Source organism: Thalassophryne amazonica, chromosome 12 (genome assembly GCF_902500255.1).
Source record: "Thalassophryne amazonica chromosome 12, fThaAma1.1, whole genome shotgun sequence".
Classification (NCBI taxonomy): domain Eukaryota; kingdom Metazoa; phylum Chordata; class Actinopteri; order Batrachoidiformes; family Batrachoididae; genus Thalassophryne; species Thalassophryne amazonica.
The window spans coordinates 103,593,566-103,615,273 of record NC_047114.1 but is presented as its reverse complement, the minus strand read 5'-3'; positions in this window follow the sequence as shown (position 1 = coordinate 103,615,273).

The following is a 21,708-nucleotide window of genomic DNA, read 5'->3' as shown; positions in this document are numbered from 1 at the left end:
ATCACCTGGGCCGAAGTCACTGAGGTGGTCAGAAAGCTCCTCGGTGGCAAGGCTCCTGGGGTGGATGAAATCCGTCCTGAGTACCTTAAGTCTCTGGATGTTGTGGGACTGTCTTGGTTGACACGCCTCTGCAACATCGCATGGCAATCGGGGACAGTGCCTCTGGATTGGCAGACCGGGGTGGTGGTCCCTCTGTTTAAGAAGGGGGACCAGAGGGTATGTTCCAACTACAGGGGGATCACACTCCTCAGCCTCCTCGGTAAGGTCTATTCCAGAATACTGGAGAGGAGAATTCAACCGATAGTCGAACCTTGGACTCAGGAGGAGCAGTGTGGTTTTCGTCCTGGTTGCGGCACACTGGACCAGCTCTACACCCTCCATCGGGTGCTCGAGGGTTCATGGGAGTACATGTGTTTTGTGGATCTGGAGAAGGCGTTCGACCGTGTCCCTCGGGGCACCCTGTGGGGGGTGCTCCGGGAGTACGGGGTCCGGGGTCCTTTGCTAACGGCTATCCGGTCCCTGTATGACTGCAGCAGGAGCTTGGTTCGCATTGCTGGTAGCACGTCTAATCTGTTTCCAGTGCATGTTGGCCTCCGCCAGGGCTGCCCTTTGTCACCGGTTCTTTTCATTATCTTTATGGACAGAATTTCTAGGCACAGCCAGGGTGTAGAGGGGGTCTGGTTTGGGAACCACAGAATCTCATCTCTGCTGTTTGTGGATGATGTGGTTCTGTTGGCTTCATCAAATCAGGACCTTCAGCGTGCACTGGGGCGGTTTGCAGCCGAGTGTGAAGCGTCCGGGATGAAAATTAGCACCTCTAAATCCGAGGCCATGGTTCTCGACCAGAAAAAGGTGCTTTGCCCTCTTCAGGTCGGTGGAGTGTCCTTGCTTCAAGTGGAGGAGTTTAAGTATCTCGGGGTCTTGTTCATGAGCAAGGGACAGATGGAGCGTGAGATCAATAGATGGATCGGTGCAGCATCTGCAGTGATGCGGTCGCTGTATCGGACCGTCGTAGTGAAGAGAGAGCTGAGTAGGGGGGCAAAGCTCTCGATTTACCGATCGATCTACGTTCCGATCCTCACCTATGGTCATGAGATTTGGCTCATGACCGAAAGAACGAGATCGCGAGTACAAGCGGCCGAGATGAGTTTCCTCCGCAGGGTGGCTGGGCGCTCCCTTAGAGATAGGGTGAGGAGCTCGGTCACTCGGGAGGAGCTCAGAGTCGAGCCGTTGCTCCTCCATGTTGAAAAGAGCCAGTTGAGCTGGCTCGCTGGAGAGGTGTTCCGGGCACGTCCCATTGGGAGGAGGCCCGGGGAAGACCCAGGACACGCTGGAGGGACTACGTCTCTCGGCTGGCTTGGGAACGCCTCGGGGTTCCCCCAGAGGAGCTGGGGGAGGTGTGTGTGGATCGGGAGGTCTGGGCGGCTTTGCTTGAGCTGCTGCCCCCATGACCTGACTCCAGATAAAGTGGAAGAAAATGGATGGATGGACAAAACATCCATGAGTTGCAAATTTGAATAAACATGCCCTCGTCATTAGGCGCTCTATTAATCTGTCTTTTAGGGAGGAACGATTAGCTCTTTTATTAAGGTGCATATTTGTCTTATTATTTATTTTGATGTTTGTAAAACCACCTAAAACAGTTCTGCATTTTTAAAGGTTTAAATCTGTCTCACCATTTTCTTACTTATTTCTGTCTGTTGTCAGCCATCAGTCATATTGACTCTGGTGTGGCACCAGAAGGATCATCTTGTTTGACTGTGTGGATCAATCTTAGATTTACGTCCTCTGTTGGACATTTCTGACGTATGCAGACAGACGTCTGTTGTAGGTGTCAGTGATTCTGTAGTGCTGACTTTGACTTTCCTTCTGGTCCTGGTTTCATGGTTACCGTTTCTGATGACAGTCCGTCCATTTCTGAGTTCTTGTGATATTTGTTCCTGAATCCATTTGTTTAGTTTATTCCTGTTTGTTATCTGATCTCACATCAGTCACATGACCAGTGAAATCAGAACGAAATCAGAACTGAAAACAAAAAAAAAAACATATCAAACATGGTGAACCAAATCAGTTCTGGAAGTGCCACGGAACCACTTTGGGTTCTTGATGGCAGAAACCTGTCCATCCTCACATCTCGAAAATAACCATTTATCTGCCGCAGCCAGATGAAACGTGGGTATGTTCTTGGTCTAACCCTATCCTAGTACCAAACACATCCAGTCATCACCTAGTCTGGATCCAGGACCATCACAAACCCAGACACTCCTCATTCAGCTTCTCAAGTGCTGCATTCAGAGAATCTACTGATTCCACAAAGACCACAACATCGTCCATGAAGTCAAGCTCAGTAAACATTTCCTCACCAAAAAAGGTACCTAAACTGTGGGTTTCTCTGCCTGCACACCAAACAGTACCCACAGTATCTGTGTCTATTCTGACTATGGTGATGATAACTTCTTGGAGATCATTCGAATTCTCAGGATGTCCCAGACAGCAACCCGATCAACTGAATCAAACTTCATGAAAATCACCATAGGCCTCCAAAGAACTATTAAACATGGGCTACTTCATGGTTCACCCCGAGGCCCACTGTTATTTTCACATTACATAACACCACTTGTTCAATTACACATAATTACAGGGTTAAAGTTCATATCTCACCCCAGTCAATTATACACCATATTAAATGAGTTCTTTGATGTGTTTAACTTGTGCCAGCCCTGATATAGCTGGTAAAAGTAAAATACTGATACAGATTCTTTATTGTCATTGTAACAAAGTACAAGAAATGGTTTCACAGTTTCACAGTCAAACCTGTTAAATCAGAGATAACTTAGACATTCACAGAGAATAATCAGACAGTGAGACTGTAATTCTTTCTTTCACAGGGAGAGCAAGATGACAGGACCCCTCCCTCGCCTTCTTGCTCACCTCCTTTTATTCAAATACAAACATAACAGACAAGAATGAGCAGAAGAAAACAACTCAGTGCCTGTCTCCATCCAGATAAGACATTATTATGGGTTTCTAAACAGAGTCAAAACAGAACCGGCTACAGTTGGTTTTCACAGTGCGCAATGTTCCTGTTCAAGGGCAGTCAGCTAATTAAAACGTACTACTGTGCTCAGTAAACAAGATTTACGCTCTCAAACATTCCTCAAAGCAGCAATAGGTCATTTTACTGTGTGAAATTGTCAAGGATTTTATATAGTTCATGCTTATATTATCATTTATTTTATATAGTTCATGCTTATATTATCATTTATTTTATATAGTTCATACTTATATTAACATTTATTTCCTTTTATGACTACGTGTACTTTTCCTCTTTGTGAGAAGAGGAGGTTTTAAAAAGAAAGACTTGTTGTCTGCATTCTTCATGATTGAGCAAACTATTTTTCATTTTGCATAAGTGCCTTATCCTGCTGTGGACGAGCCACAAGGCTCATGTCGCAGGAATGGAAGGTTCCAGCCGTCACCTTGCCTTGATATCTCCCTCTTGCAGACATGACTCATGTGTAACCTCTCCCTGACTGTCCTTGTTTGTTTTTTCTCATGTTGATGAACTAAATAAAAAGCCGAGCCAGAGGAGGGGATTTTAGGAGAGCTTTGGAGCTGAGCACTTACAAGCTGCTTCTTATCCTCCTCCTCTGCCCAGAACATAAAATATATTTGTTTCTCTCTGACTGGTTTCTTTACAGTGTTTGTGCCTCTCATTTCTTTAAAACAGGGTGCAAACCCAACAGTTTTTTCCTGGTGCCCAACGTGGGGCGTCGACAGATCTTCTTGAGCAAACAGAGGGAGACGCACCGCTGACAGCGCGCACTGAAGAAAGTCCTGAGGAGTGAATTCTCCGTCGGGCCGGTGACCACAGACGTCAGCCTCCGCTCGCCGCAGTAGATTGACGACGCCTCCGAACCAAATGAGAGGTGCAACAAATTAACGTAAGTAATTACTGCCTGCCTGTGAGGATAAAATACGTTAACGTGGGTAATAAAGTGCGGGGGAGGGAGTTAGAGTCTCCGGTCCTGCCGGCACATTTGGCGGAGGGGTTCAAGTCCCCATCCGGCTAAGAAATACAGGAGGAGTAAAAATAAATTTCAGGAGAAACAGTTAGAGAGACGCAAATTAATTGAATATTCCAAAAGTGAAACTAAGTGTGTTTGTGGTATGAATGTGAGAGAATGGGACTATGAGTGACTGAAGCACGGACAGCTTGATATCCCATTTTATCAGGGGACAAAAGTGAAGCTGTCATCTGCAAAATAGGTCATTTTAAGTCCATATGCACCACACTCACATATTCCCGACGAGTCTGCAATGAGGGGGATTCCAAGGAATGTCCGCCCCACGGGGTAGAAGCCTGACCTGAACTTTGCAGAGTGAAGGGGAATAGGTGACCAACATGGGAAACACATGCACAGAAAATAAGCCCCTATTTCAGGGCGACGAAAAATACATGCACAAACGCAATCCGGAAAATCTGAAGTACATAACTAAATGGAAAAAGAAATATGGCTTTTCAGGTAAATTGGTTGTGCCAGATTGTGAAGGTTTGGTGTTAAAACTTACAGCAGCAGCAGCAAATAAAAAGGGTAACAGGAAAGCAAGAAAAGAAGGTGAAAATGGAGAAAAAGTCAGAGTGACTGAACTGGACGTGACAACAAACACACCATTAAGTGACAACATTGATGAGTTACCAGAAAAACAGATAACAGTCACAGTGGATATTCATGGAGCATGGTCATTACCACTCCTGAAAGAAAGACCTGTGGTGACTCTAAAGGTAAATGGACAGGACATGGATTTTCTCTGTGACACAGGAGCATGTAGGACAGTGATAACAGACAGACCTCCCGGAACTAAATTTGCAAAAATGGACAGGTGAATTCAGAGAAAATATTGAAGTTTGTCAATTTTGAAGATCCTGAAACGAACCAAACTGCTTGTGTCTCTGTGGTTTATTCGCCCCATTGTCCAGTAAATTTACTGGGACGAGATTTGATGACTGCCTTATCTATAGGAGTCACACCAACAGTAGGTGGTATGAGAGCTGTGAGGCAGCCCGCTACTGTATATACAAATTTGGCCCAGGCCTGGCAGTACTCTTTGGATCTGTCGGAGTTGAGACAAACTGAACAATTATTGGAGGAAGGTCTGATGACCTGTGAAAACAGAGAAAACGTAGTAACGATGTCACCAAAAGATCTACACATAACTATGCTATTCACGCCACAAAAGGATGAAAGGTATGGAGCAGGATTTCTGAAAATTCCATCAGAATTACAGACAGTAGCACACCTATACACAGACAGAAAAACCACCTCTGTGTGTAGTGTAGTGCTGACCCAAAGTGCAGACAAATGGTACAGAGGAAAACCTGAGGCTGTGCTGCATATTTCACTGACAAGGGCAGACACTCAGTCCTGGAAGGACCTTGGAGGAATTGCTAAAATAGCTGAGGAAGCAACTGATTGGCACGAAGCAGATGCAGTGTCGGTGTGGGATTTCAGTCCATCCACAGGCTTGTATCGGAAATACATGTTTGTAAGTGCTTGGACGACACCGGTGATACATGAAGTAGATCTGGACGATTGAAATTTAACAACATCTGTGTTTTTGACACAGGAAGATGAGACTTTATTGGCCAAACTGCCTCCTCATCTCTGGGTGAATGCACCCACAGATGTAGGACTGTTGAAAAACATTCCGCCAGTCAAAATTAAGCCACGATCTGATTGGAGACCACGGATCAAACAATATCCGTTAAAACCTGAAACAGAAAAAGGAATTGAACCGGTTATTGCAGAATTATTGGAAGCAGGAGTCATCAGGGAATGTTTAGATGCATCCTGTAACACTCCAATATATCCTGTGAAAAAAGCAGACAATCAGAATTGGCGAATGGTACAAGACCTACGTGCAGTAAATGCTGCAGTAGAAACTAGTGCCCCTCTGGTCCCAGACCCACATACGCTGCTAAATAGATTAAGTCCTGGAAACATGTACTTCTCTGTCATAGACATCAGTAATGCATTTTTCTCAGTACCTGTTCATCCAGACTCTCAATTTTGGTTTGCTTTTACATTCAAAGGGAAAAGATACACATATACAAGACTCCCTCAAGGTTTTGCTGACAGTCCGACCATTTTTACACCAGCAATAAATTGTTGCTTATCTTCATTTACTCCACCAGAAGATTCACAAATCTTGGTGTATGTAGATGACATTTTGGTGGCAGGAAAGACAAAAGACAGCTGTACAAAATGTACCATGATGCTTTTGCAACATTTGGCAGAAACAGGAAGTAAAATTAAAAAGCAAAAGTTGCAGTTTGTGCAACCACAAGTGACTTATTTAGGCCACGTCCTATCAGCTGAGGGGAAACGAATACAAGACGATCGAAAGCACGCTATTCTCAAGCACCTAAACCGTCAACAAAAAAGGAAATGATGACTTTCTTAGGTATCTGTAATTATTGCAGAGCCTGGATTCCATGTTATGCAGAGAAGGTGCAGAAATTGCAGGATTTAATACACTCTATACCAACGGCTATGAGTGACAAAATACAGTGGAATAAAGAAGCTGAAGAACAGTTTACAGCTCTTAAACAAGAACTTGTGAGTTCCACAGTATTATCTCTGCCGAATTATGCCAAGCCATTCACTCTCATGGTGGACACAAAACAGGGATTCATGTGTGCAGCTACAACAACATGGTAATAAAAATAAACCAGTTGGCTACATTCTTATCGCCTGCTAGACAGATAGCTTATACAGCAATGCTACTGTCTCAGCCACATATTACCATTGAAAGATGCAACACCTTGAATCCCGCCACGCTCCTACCTACTGAGACAGACGGTGAACCGCATTATTGTTTGGCAGACACACAGAAACAACAATTACCTCTACCAGACTTAACAGACAAACCATTTACAGATGGACTACATTACTTTGTGGATGGCTCATGTTTCAAAGATCAGAAAGGACAGACATTAACAGTCTATGCTGTTGTTCAATTACCAAATACTGTTATTGAAGCAAAACAGATCGATCATTTTAAATCAGCCCAAGCTGCAGAACTCATTGTATTAACCAGAGGTTGTATCTTGGCTAAAGGACAGAAACTGACAGTCTATACAGATAGTCAGTATGCATTTTCAACAATTTGGTTCTTTGCAAAACAATGGCAACAAAGAGGTATGATAACCTCTACAGGGAAACCAGTGACACATGCAGGCTTACTCACAAATTTGCAAGAAGCAGTGACATTACCATCACACCTGGCATTATGTAAATGCGCAGCCCACACCAGAGGCACAGATTTTGTCTCCAGAGGAAACCGTCTCGTAGACAAAATAGCGAAAGAAGCAGCAGCTGGTCGATATGGCACTTCTTCTATTTACACAGCTCAGACAGACAATGAACCATTAATAGACTCTGACCTTTTACTGGATATGCAAAAACAAGCACCAACACAGGAACGAAATCAGTGGTTGAAAAATGGGGCAACCCCAAACCCCAAAGGACTTTATTGTGTACATAACAAACCCATCCTACCCAAAAGCTTATCAAAAGCAGCTGCAATTGCGACACATGGGTTAACACATGTGTCGACATGGGGGATGGTACATATGGTAGACCAATACTTTACTACTTATGGATTTAATTTATATTCAAAAAATTTTTGTAAAGCCTGTGTTACCTGATTGAAACACAACCCACAGGGAAATATAAGACCCCGGAGAGGGCAATTCCCAAAACCACAGTATCCTTTTCAAATTGTTCATATGGACTTTATTGAACTAAATCGACGTGGACCTTATCAATACTGTCTAGTATTAATTGATGCTTTTTCAAAATGGGTAGAAATCGTTCCATCACAAAAAGCAGATGCTTTAACAGTAGCAAAAGCACAGTGTAAGACAATTATTCCATATTATGGAATACCAGAGACATTGTACAGTGATAATGGAACACATTTTGTAAATGAAGTTGTACAAAGAGTAGCAGAACACATGAAAATTAAGTTAAAACATCATTGTGCTTACCACCCACAAAGTGCAGGATTAGTGGAAAGGACAAATGGCACAATAAAAATAAGACTAAGGAAATGTATGGAAGAGACAAAACAAACCTGGATTGAATGTTTGGAACTAGTAAAATTGTATATGAGAATAACACCAACACCATCAGGTTTAACACCATTTGAGATACTTTATGGACGACCATGTCGTCTACCAATTTTTGACATGGATACTAAAACAGCAGATGAGGAACAAACATTAGCAGATTTTATGAAAAAGACATTAACACAGAAAGAGATAACTCAAACACATTTACTGCCAAATAATTTTGATCTCCCACAGGACGGCCTTCCAGTAGTCCAGCCAGGAGACTGGGTGTTCATCAGAGTGATTAAGAGGAAGAACTGGTCCAGTCCTCGATGGGAAGGTCCATACCAAGTGCTGTTAACAACACCAACTGCAGTAAAGATAGCGGAGAGATCAACGTGGATACATCTAAGTCACTGTAAGATACAGCGTGTGTTGGCTGCCTCCACAGTGTAAGGGGAAGTCTGGCTACAAAGGGAGTCTATTTAATTAGCAATAGATTGTCTCAACGCCAGTGAAGCAGGGAGATCCTTGCACTATTAGGTGAGGTTGGTCAACAGCACTGTATCCTAGCAATCATGACTGAACTACAGCAGACCCCAGAGCGGCGTGCTCAGCGCCACCGCTGCCGGACTGTTGGTAGGGCAGCTGGTTGCACTGTAACCTTAGTGTGTTTTGTGCTCCTCGGATTCCTGGCATGGTGGTTGACCCAAGAATTGAAGCTCACTGTGGACCGAGCCAGAGAACAACGGAAGCAACGTCAGAAGAGGTTTATTCATAATGTGAATGAGACAGATGGACACCCTCATATATACCATACTAATTTGTGGTACAGATATGTTCATTTATTGGCTATGGAATTACATGTTCACAAATGCCTATATCCTCAACACACCCAGCTCTGACGGCTAAACCGTACCCTGCTAGGGTGACAGAATGTCTTATCATACGGATGCATAATCAAACTGTATTTCGGGGACAACGGTTCTCAGCAAATCTGACAAGACATAACACCACTTGTCTCAGTGCAACCACTTTTATGATAGGGACTTCAACAGAAGATGTACAAGCGTGCCCAAGTGCTGCTCCATTGACTAGACTGAAGGGAAATGCAAAAATATCATCACATGTTAAATTGTCATCACAACGGCCATTCCCGATTTGCTTTTACGGGACAGGGAATAAAACTAGGTAGGTAAAATTAAGAAACGTCTGTGTACCCAAACTTATGTTTTATCAAATAATTTAAGCCTAACCAAAACATATTATGTGGATGGTACTTATCTTCATCACATTGGACGGGGATGTAATTATACAGGCTCCTGTCCATGGAGAACGGATGAATCGTGTGCTTATCAATCAATCAATCAATCAATTTTTTTATATAGCGCCAAATCACAACAAACAGTTGCCCCAAGGCGCTTTATATTGTAAGGCAAGGCCATACAATAATTATGTAAAACCCCAACGGTCAAAACGACCCCCTGTGAGCAAGCACTTGGCTACAGTGGGAAGGAAAAACTCCCTTTTAACAGGAAGAAACCTCCAGCAGAACCAGGCTCAGGGAGGGGCAGTCTTCTGCTGGGACTGGTTGGGGCTGAGGGAGAGAATCAGGAAAAAGACATGCTGTGGAGGGGAGCAGAGATCGATCACTAATGATTAAATGCAGAGTGGTACATACAGAGCAAAAAGAGAAAGAAACAGTGCATCATGGGAACCCCCCAGCAGTCTAAGTCTATAGCAGCATAACTAAGGGATGGTTCAGGGTCACCTGATCCAGCCCTAACTATAAGCTTTAGCAAAAAGGAAAGTTTTAAGCCTAATCTTAAAAGTAGAGAGGGTGTCTGTCTCCCTGATCTGAATTGGGAGCTGGTTCCACAGGAGAGGAGCCTGAAAGCTGAAGGCTCTGCCTCCCATTCTACTCTTACAAACCCTAGGAACTACAAGTAAGCCTGCAGTCTGAGAGCGAAGCGCTCTATTGGGGTGATATGGTACTACAAGGTCCCTAAGATAAGATGGGACCTGATTATTCAAAACCTTATAAGTAAGAAGAAGAAGTTTAAATTCTATTCTAGAATTAACAGGAAGCCAATGAAGAGAGGCCAATATGGGTGAGATATGCTCTCTCCTTCTAGTCCCCGTCAGTACTCTAGCTGCAGCATTTTGAATTAACTGAAGGCTTTTTAGGGAACTTTTAGGACAACCTGATAATAATGAATTACAATAGTCCAGCCTAGAGGAAATAAATGCATGAATTAGTTTTTCAGCATCACTCTGAGACAAGACCTTTCTGATTTTAGAGATATTGCGTAAATGCAAAAAAGCAGTCCTACATATTTGTTTAATATGCGCTTTGAATGACATATCCTGATCAAAAATGACTCCAAGATTTCTCACAGTATTACTAGAGGTCAGGGTAATGCCATCCAGAGTAAGGATCTGGTTAGACACCATGTTTCTAAGATTTGTGGGGCCAAGTACAATAACTTCAGTTTTATCTGAGTTTAAAAGCAGGAAATTAGAGGTCATCCATGTCTTTATGTCTGTAAGACAATCCTGCAGTTTAGCTAATTGGTGTGTTTCCTCTGGCTTCATGGATAGATAAAGCTGGGTATCATCTGCGTAACAATGAAAATTTAAGCAATACCGTCTAATGATACTGCCTAAGGGAAGCATGTATAAAGTGAATAAAATAGCACAGAACCTTGTGGAACTCCATAATTAACTTTAGTCTGTGAAGAAGATTCCCCATTTACATCAACAAATTGTAATCTATTAGACAAATATGATTCAAACCACCGCAGCACAGTGCCTTTAATACCTATGGCATGCTCTAATCTCTGTAATAAAATTTTATGGTCAACAGTATCAAAAGCAGCACTGAGGTCTAACAGAACAAGCACAGAGATGAGTCCACTGTCCGAGGCCATAAGAAGATCATTTGTAACCTTCACTAATGCTGTTTCTGTACTATGATGAATTCTAAAACCTGACTGAAACTCTTCAAATAGACCATTCCTCTGCAGATGATCAGTTAGCTGTTTTACAACTACCCTTTCAAGAATTTTTGAGAGAAAAGGAAGGTTGGAGATTGGCCTATAATTAGCTAAGATAGCTGGGTCAAGTGATGGCTTTTTAAGTAATGGTTTAATTACTGCCACCTTAAAAGCCTGTGGTACATAGCCAACTAATAAAGATAGATTGATCATATTTAAGATCGAAGCATTAATTAATGGTAGGGCTTCCTTGAGCAGCCTGGTAGGAATGGGGTCTAATAAACATGTTGATGGTTTGGATGAAGTAACTAATGAAAATAACTCAGACAGAACCATCGGAGAGAAAGAGTCTAACCAAATACCGGCATCACTGAAAGCAGCCAAAGAGAACGATATGTCTTTGTAATGGTTATGAGTAATTTTTTCTCTAATAGTTAAAATTTTATTAGCAAAGAAAGTCATGAAGTCATTACTAGTTAAAGTTAATGGAATACTCAGCTCAATAGAGCTCTGACTCTTTGTCAGCCTGGCTACAGTGCTGAAAAGAAACCTGGGGTTGTTCTTATTTTCTTCAATTAGTGATGAGTAGAAAGATGTCCTAGCTTTACGGAGGGCTTTTTTATAGAGCAACAGACTCTTTTTCCAGGCTAAGTGAAGATCTTCTAAATTAGTGAGACGCCATTTCCTCTCCAACTTACGGGTTATCTGCTTTAAGCTACGAGTTTGTGAGTTATACCACGGAGTCAGACACTTCTGATTTAAAGCTCTCTTTTTCAGAGGAGCTACAGCATCCAAAGTTGTCTTCAATGAGGATGTAAAACTATTGACGAGATACTCTAACTCCCTTACAGAGTTTAGGTAGCTACTCTGCACTGTGTTGGTATATGGCATTAGAGAACATAAAGAAGGAATCATATCCTTAAACCTAGTTACAGCACTTTCTGAAAGACTTCTAGTGTAATGAAACTTATTCCCCACTGCTGGGTAGTCCATCAGAGTAAATGTAAATGTTATTAAGAAATGATCAGACAGAAGGGAGTTTTCAGGGAATACTGTTAAGTCTTCTATTTCCATACCATAAGTCAGAACAAGATCTAAGATATGATTAAAGTGGTGGGTGGACTCATTTACTTTTTGAGCAAAGCCAATAGAGTCTAATAATAGCTTAAATGCAGTGTTGAGGCTGTCATTCTCAGCATCTGTGTGGATGTTAAAATCGCCCACTATAATTATCTTATCTGAGCTAAGCACTAAGTCAGACAAAAGGTCTGAAAATTCACAGAGAAACTCACAGTAATGACCAGGTGGACGATAGATAATAACAAATAAAACTGGTTTTTGGGACTTCCAATTTGGATGGACAAGACTAAGAGACAAGCTTTCAAATGAATTAAAGCTCTGTCTGGGTTTTTGATTAATTAATAAGCTGGAATGGAAGATTGCTGCTAATCCTCCGCCCCGGCCCGTGCTACGAGCATTCTGACAGTTAGTGTGACTCGGGGGTGTTGACTCATTTAAACTAACATATTCATCCTGCTGTAACCAGGTTTCTGTAAGGCAGAATAAATCAATATGTTGATCAATTATTATATAATTTACCAACAGGGACTTAGAAGAGAGAGACCTAATGTTTAACAGACCACATTTAACTGTTTTAGTCTGTGGTGCAGTTGAAGGTGCTATATTATTTTTTCTTTTTGAATTTTTATGCTTAATAGATTTTTACTGGTTATTGGTGGTCTGGGAGCAGGCACCGTCTCTACGGGGATGGGGTAATGAGGGGATGGCAGGGGGAGAGAAGCTGCAGAGAGGTGTGTAAGACTACAACTCTGCTTCCTGGTCCCAACCCTGGATAGTCACGGTTTGGAGGATTTAAGAAAATTGGCCAGATTTCTAGAAATGAGAGCTGTTCCATCCAAAGTGGGATGGATGCCGTCTCTCCTAACAAGACCAGGTTTTCCCCAGAAGCTTTGCCAATTATCTATGAAGCCCACCTCATTTTTTGGACACCACTCAGACAGCCAGCAATTCAAGGAGAACATGCGGCTAAACATGTCACTCCCGGTCCGATTGGGGAGGGGCCCAGAGAAAACTACAGAGTCCGACATTGTTTTTGCAAAGTTACACACCGATTTAATGTTAATTTTAGTGACCTCCGATTGGCGTAACCGGGTGTCATTACTGCCGACGTGAATTACATTCTTACCAAATTTACGCTTAGCTTTAGCCAGCAGTTTCAAATTTCCTTCAATGTCGCCTGCTCTGGCCCCCGGAAGACAATTGACTATGGTTGCTGGTGTCGCTAACTTCACATTTCTCAAAACAGAGTCGCCAATAACCAGAGTTTGATCCTCGGCGGGTGTGTCGTCGAGTGGGGAAAAACGGTTAGAAATGTGAACGGGTTGGCGGTGTACACGGGGCTTCTGTTTAGGGCTACGCTTCCTCCTCACAGTCACCCAGTCGGCCTGCTTTCCCGGCTGCTCGGGATCTGCCAGGGGGGAACTAACGGCGGCTAAGCTACCTTGGTCCGCACCGACTACAGGGGCCTGGCTAGCTGTAGAATTTTCCACGGTGCGGAGCCGAGTCTCCAATTCGCCCAGCCTGGCCTCCAAAGCTACGAATAAGCTACACTTATTACAAGTACCATTACTGCTAAAGGAGGCCGAGGAATAACTAAACATTTCACACCCAGAGCAGAAAAGTGCGGGAGAGACAGGAGAAGCCGCCATGCTAAATCGGCTAAGAGCTAGTAGCTACGCTAAGCTAGCGGATTCCTAAAAACACGCAAAGTGAATAATGTGTAAATAATTTAGAGGTGATTCAGAAGAAGGAGTGCTTTAGTTAAGGCACGTAAAGATTACACTGGGAAACAAATCGTAATCTAGATAACTAGATCAATCTAACTGCGCAGATTAAACAGCTAACAGATACAGAAAAACACCGCTGTGCTCCGGAACAGGAAGTGATACAATACCGCAGTGAGAGCCAACCACCAGTAGAGTGGTGCTATGTTAGTAAGTTTTTGCTACCACCTATAAATGGTACTCCAGTGTATGATGACATCTATTGGCTTTGTGGTTCCAGGCTGTACATGAGTCTCCCACCAAATTGGGGTGGTGTGTGTGCACCTACCCAGGTGACTGACCATACATATGTGGTAGTGCCAAGGACCTCCACAGAGAAGAATGGCAGCACCAGACAGAGGAGATCGATATACCCAGATGTGTTGCCACATGATCACATGTGGGGCTCGGATGTACCGGAGGACCAAAAGTTGTGTAGTCTTACACACCTCTCTGCAGCTTCTCTCCCCCTGCCATCCCCTCATTACCCCATCCCCGTAGAGACGGTGCCTGCTCCCAGACTACCAATAACCAGCAAAAATCTATTTAAGCATAAAAATTCAAAAAGAAAAAATAATATAGCACCTTCTACTGCACCACAGACTAAAACAGTTAAATGTGGTCTGTTAAACATTAGGTCTCTCTCTTCTAAGTCCCTGTTGGTAAATGATATAATAATTGATCAACATATTGATTTATTCTGCCTAACAGAAACCTGGTTACAGCAGGATGAATATGTTAGTTTAAATGAGTCAACACCCCCGAGTCACACTAACTGTCAGAATGCTCGTAGCACGGGCCGGGGCGGTGGATTAGCAGCAATCTTCCATTCCAGCTTATTAATTAATCAAAACCCAGACAGAGCTTTAATTCATTTGAAAGCTTGTCTCTTAGTCTTGTCCATCCAAATTGGAAGTCCCAAAAACCAGTTTTATTTGTTATTATCTATCGTCCACCTGGTCGTTACTGTGAGTTTCTCTGTGAATTTTCAGACCTTTTGTCTGACTTAGTGCTTAGCTCAGATAAGATAATTATAGTGGGCGATTTTAACATCCACACAGATGCTGAGAATGACAGCCTCAACACTGCATTTAATCTATTATTAGACTCTATTGGCTTTGCTCAAAAAGTAAATGAGTCCACCCACCACTTTAATCATATCTTAGATCTTGTTCTGACTTATGGTATGGAAATAGAAGACTTAACAGTATTCCCTGAAAACTCCCTTCTGTCTGATCATTTTTTAATAACATTTACATTTACTCTGATGGACTACCCAGCAGTAGGGAATAAGTTTCATTACACTAGAAGTCTTTCAGAAAGCGCTGTAACTAGGTTTAAGGATATGATTCCTTCTTTATGTTCTCTAATGCCATATAACAACACAGTGCAGAGTAGCTACCTAAACTCTGTAAGGGAGATAGAGTATCTCGTCAATAGTTTTACATCCTCATTGAAGACAACTTTGGATGCTGTAGCTCCTCTGAAAAAGAGAGCTTTAAATCAGAAGTGTCTGACTCCATGGTATAACTCTCAAACTCGTAGCTTAAAGCAGATAACCCGTAAGTTGGAGAGGAAATGGCGTCTCACTAATTTAGAAGATCTTCACTTAGCCTGGAAAAAGAGTCTGTTGCTCTATAAAAAAGCCCTCCGTAAAGCTAGGACATCTTTCTACTCATCACTAATTGAAGAAAATAAGAACAACCCCAGGTTTCTTTTCAGCACTGTAGCCAGGCTGACAAAGAGTCAGAGCTCTATTGAGCTGAGTATTCCATTATCTTTAACTAGTAATGAGTTCATAACTTTCTTTGCTAACAAAATTTTAACTATTAGAGAAAAAATTACTCATAACCATCCCAAAGACGTATCGTTATCTTTGGCTGCTTTCAGTGATGCCGGTATTTGGTTAGACTATTTCTCTCCGATTGTTCTGTCTGAGTTATTTTCATTAGTTACTTCATCCAAACCATCAACATGTTTATTAGACCCCATTCCTACCAGGCTGCTCAAGGAAGCCCTACCATTATTTAATGCTTCGATCTTAAATATGATCAATCTATCTTTGTTAGTTGGCTATGTACCACAGGCTTTTAAGGTGGCAGTAATTAAACCATTACTTAAAAAGCCATCACTTGACCCAGCTATCTTAGCTAATTATAGGCCAATCTCCAACCTTCCTTTTCTCTCAAAAATTCTTGAAAGGGTAGTTGTAAAACAGCTAACTGATCATCTGCAGAGGAATGGTCTATTTGAAGAGTTTCAGTCAGGTTTTAGAATTCATCATAGTACAGAAACAGCATTAGTGAAGGTTACAAATGATCTTCTTATGGCCTCGGACAGTGGACTCATCTCTGTGCTTGTTCTGTTAGACCTCAGTGCTGCTTTTGATACTGTTGACCATAAAATTTTATTACAGAGATTAGAGCATGTCATAGGTATTAAAGGCACTGCGCTGCGGTGGTTTGAATCATATTTGTCTAATAGATTACAATTTGTTCATGTAAATGGGGAATCTTCTTCACAGACTAAAGTTAATTATGGAGTTCCACAAGGTTCTGTGCTAGGACCAATTTTATTCACTTTATATATGCTTCCCTTAGGCAGTATTATTAGACGGTATTGCTTAAATTTTCATTGTTACGCAGATGATACCCAGCTTTATCTATCCATGAAGCCAGAGGACACACACCAATTAGCTAAACTGCAGGATTGTCTTACAGACATAAAGACATGGATGACCTCTAATTTCCTGCTTTTAAACTCAGATAAAACTGAAGTTATTGTTCTTGGCCCCACAAATCTTAGAAACATGGTGTCTAACCAGATCCTTACTCTGGATGGCATTACCCTGACCTCTAGTAATACTGTGAGAAATCTTGGAGTCATTTTTGATCAGGATATGTCATTCAAAGCACATATTAAACAAATATGTAGGACTGCTTTTTTGCATTTACGCAATATCTCTAAAATCAGAAAGGTCTTGTCTCAGAGTGATGCTGAAAAACTAATTCATGCATTTATTTCCTCTAGGCTGGACTATTGTAATTCATTATTATCAGGTTGTCCTAAAAGTTCCCTAAAAAGCCTTCAGTTAATTCAAAATGCTGCAGCTAGAGTGCTAACGGTGACTAGAAGGAGAGAGCATATCTCACCCATATTGGCCTCTCTTCATTGGCTTCCTGTTAATTCTAGAATAGAATTTAAAATTCTTCTTCTTACTTATAAGGTTTTGAATAATCAGGTCCCATCTTATCTTAGGGACCTCGTAGTACCATATCACCCCAATAGAGCGCTTCGCTCTCAGACTGCAGGCTTACTTGTAGTTCCTAGGGTTTGTAAGAGTAGAATGGGAGGCAGAGCCTTCAGCTTTCAGGCTCCTCTCCTGTGGAACCAGCTCCCAATTCAGATCAGGGAGACAGACACCCTCTCTACTTTTAAGATTAGGCTTAAAACTTTCCTTTTTGCTAAAGCTTATAGTTAGGGCTGGATCAGGTGACCCTGAACCATCCCTTAGTTATGCTGCTATAGACTTAGACTGCTGGGGGGTTCCCATGATGCACTGTTTCTTTCTCTTTTTGCTCTGTATGCACCACTCTGCATTTAATCATTAGTGATCGATCTCTGCTCCCCTCCACAGCATGTCTTTTTCCTGGTTCTCTCCCTCAGCCCCAACCAGTCCCAGCAGAAGACTGCCCCTCCCTGAGCCTGGTTCTGCTGGAGGTTTCTTCCTGTTAAAAGGGAGTTTTTCCTTCCCACTGTAGCCAAGTGCTTGCTCACAGGGGGTCGTTTTGACCGTTGGGGTTTTACATCATTATTGTATGGCCTTGCCTTACAATATAAAGCGCCTTGGGGCAACTGTTTGTTGTGATTTGGCGCTATATAAAAAAAAAATTGATTGATTGATTGATTGTAGGAGATAAAATAGCACATTCATTGTTCCCCTGGATAGGAGTGGTAAAAAATTCATTAATGATTGAAACTCTGAATTATCGATTGGGTCTGTTCATGAATGTAACTGAGAAAATAGTAGCAGCTCAAAATACTGAAATAGATGCTTTATGTACCATGGTGATGCAAAATCGCATGGTTTTAGATTTGCTTACTGGTTCACAGGGAGGAGTTTGTGTTCTGCTGAACACAACATGCTGTACTTTCATCCCAGACTCCATTCATTCAGTGGATGTGCAGGACGCATTGAAAGAGCTGAATAAAGTTCGTGATACAATGCATAAAGACACCCTAGCCGTGAACCGGTGGAATCCCTGGTCCTGGTTGACTTCAGGACCATGGTGGCAGTTACTATTGAAAATAATGACACCAGTTGTTATAGTCCTAATTCTGATTGGACTTTGCATGTGTTGTGTGATCCCTTGTATCAAAACAATGGTTGGAAAAATGGTCTCAAATACATTTGTACAGTGTAATCGGGCTTTCCAACAAATTATGCCAAAATATCAAGCATTGAAACAGTCAGACCTTAGTGGAGAAAACTATAATGATTGTGTTGAGAATTATGATGATATTGTAAAGCTAATTCCAGTTTAAGCTTGAAATGTTGACGTGATGAGTTAACACACTCTTAGCCCATGAAGCTTTAGCTGAAAATGTAATAAGACAAGTGGTTAAAGTGGACAAATTTTCTACTGAAGTGTGTTTTGGACATGACAAACTTATGTAAATAAACGATAAACAGGGAGGATTATGTCAAGGATTTTATATAGTTCATGCTTATATTATCATTTATTTTATATAGTTCATGCTTATATTATCATTTATTTCCTTTTATGAGTACATGTGCTTTTCCTCTTTGTGAGAAGAGGAGGTTTTAAAAAGAAAGACTTGTTGTCTGCATTCTTCATGATTGAGCAAACTATTTTTCATTTTGCATAAGTGCCTCATCCTGCTTTGGATGAGCCACAAGGCTCATGTCGCAGGAATGGAAGGTTCCAGCCGTCACCTTGCCTTGATATCTCCCTCTTGCAGACATGACTCATGTGTAACCTCTCCCTGACTGTCCTTGTTTGTTTTTTCTCATGTTGATGAACTAAATAAAAAGCCAAGCCAGAGGGGGGGATTTTAGGAGAGCTTTGGAGCTGAGCACTTACAAGCTGCTTCTTGTTCTCCTCCTCTGCGCAGAGCATAAAATATATATATTTGTCTCTCTCTGACTGGTTTCTTTACAGTGTTTGTGCCTCTCATTTCTTTAAAAACAGGGTGCAAACCCAACAGTTTTTCACTTAGAAAGTAAAATCACACAGACACACAATGTATAGGAAAAACAGAATAAAGACATTATAATTGGTAACATATTTAAAATTTCTAACATTTCCCTCCTGTTTATTAATTTTAATGTCTTTATTCTCCTTATCACAGAGCTACCACTTCCAATACAGGATTTTCGGCAGTCTGATTATGTTCATAGAAGCATCAAAATCTTACACTTGGAGGAAGCAGTTTTCTCCAAATGTCACAACAATCATATTTTCTCACCTAAGTGGTGACAAGAATCAGGATCAGACTGCAACAGAGCAATATAATCACGATCTAGCAGCAAGCCATTTACGAAATCATTCACTGAATTAATGATTGGATGAGCGGGATTATGCAGCATACCATAACACTCAGCAGGCTCAGTATTACCATAATTGGTAATACACATAAAGTAGTTTTAACAGGATTTGATACCACGGCCCAGCAAAGAGCAATGAGGACCAACTATTATCTTTAATGAAATCCTTACTCACAGTGTTTCTTAATATTGTTAAATTCTGGATGGCCAGCCCTATTGAACCTCCATCATCATTGTAGAGAAGCTTGAATCTTCGACTGGACTGGGTTGCTTGACGCAAGGACGTTTCGCTTCAAATCGCAGAAGCTTCCTCAGCTAAAATTCTTGCTCTGATAGTCTGACTTCTGTCTTGACTCTTGTAGAGAAGAATAAACAGAAGCCACAAAAGCTGGAGTTTTAAACCTAACCAGACCCCTCCTACTGAGAGGCAGACCGCTATGGGATAGTGACTAAACAGTTGCTCTAATTAGCACCTATTGTGCTCTAGTTAGTACCCTCCTAATGACAGAGCAGCTGTCCATCCTAACGATGGGACTGACCTGAGTACACTCTGTTTTAACAGAGCAATGTAGTGTATTCTATCAGATGTCAGGAAAACTGTAACGAACACTACATAGGTGAGACTAAGCAGCCGTTACACAAATGGTTATATCAGCACCGCAGAGAGGGCGCCGGTGGACCTCAGTCTGCAGTTTATCTCCACCTTAAAGACACTAACCACACATTTGAGGACAAGGAAGTTAAAATCTTAGCCAGAGAAAAGAAATAGTTTGAGAGAGGAGTGAAGGAGGCATTGTATGTGAAACAGTTGAAACCCAGCCTTAACCGGGTCTGGGTCTGAGACATGCTTTGTCCCCTGTTTACAATGGGGCACTCAGGTCAAAGCAGTTTCAGTCTTTTGTTCATGGCAATGAGTCATTCACGTCATCAGGAGAGCCGTTAGGAGAGTCGTCAGGAGAGCCGTCAGTCCCATCGTTAGGAAGGACAGCTGCCCTGTCATTAGGAGGGTGCTAACTAGAGCACAATAGGTGCTAATTAGAGCAATTGTTTAGTCACTAGCCAATAGCAGTCTGCCTCTCGGTAGGAGGGGTCTGGTTAGGTTTAAAACTCCAGCTTTTGTGGCTGCTGTTTATTCTTCTCGACAAGAGTCAAGACAGAAGTCAGACTACCAGAGCAAGAATTTTAGCTGAGGAAGCGTCTGTGATTTGAAGCGAAACGTCCTCGTGTCAAGCAACCCAGTCCAGTCGAAGATTCAAGCTTCTCTACTATGGAAACCACCTGGACAACTGAGAGCCTACACAGAAACAAACCAAGATGAGATAAAGAGCTGAAACTTGCTCTTGTGTATTTTCTCCCCATTTCTGAGACCAACAAGTTATCATGAAATGAAAAGGTGACCCATTCATTTTTAATCAGTGATCAATCAGGGTTTGTGTTTCAGAGGACAGTGACGGGGAGCTTAAGGCGTGGATCAACAGAGAGCGCTTCCCCAACTACCTGAAGATTGACAGCTACTCACTGTACGCCATGGGAGAGTCAGGTACACACCCCCAGTGGTCAGAGGTCACCAGCATCATCATCTGTGGTGCATCAACTTGGTGACAATAGACTAACTGATGACATCATCCTCAAGGTCCACAATCAGCATATCAGAACTCACATTGGGACCTCAGACCTCCAGATCTGGGTCCATGTGTGGTGGGAATTCCACTTTGTCAAATTTTGATTGATTGATTGATTGATGATGATAATAATGAGAAATGCTCCAGTGGCCAAAAAGGCAACTGCAGCTGTAGAGGAGGCACCTGGAGGTCAGCTGGTAGAGCGGGTTGACCATTAACTAAAGAACCGTTGGTTCAGTTCTCGGCTTCTCCTACTTACTTACTGAACATTGTGCATGGCAGCGCCTGACATCAGTGATGGTGTGAATGTTCCAACTGAAGAATGAAACAGTACGACAGATATGTCTACATGAACCAGTGGCTCGTTAGTGACTGGATCATGTGAGGTCACAGTCTCCACCCCTTTTTGTGCAGGGAAACCTGTGGCATTGGCTCTGGTGGAGAAGAACCCCCCTCAAAAAAGTCTGAAGTATGACACCACTCGTCTATCCATCCACCCATCAACTCACACATTCATCTAACTGACCATTCATTCATTTCTTCAACCTTCAAACTCGCACAG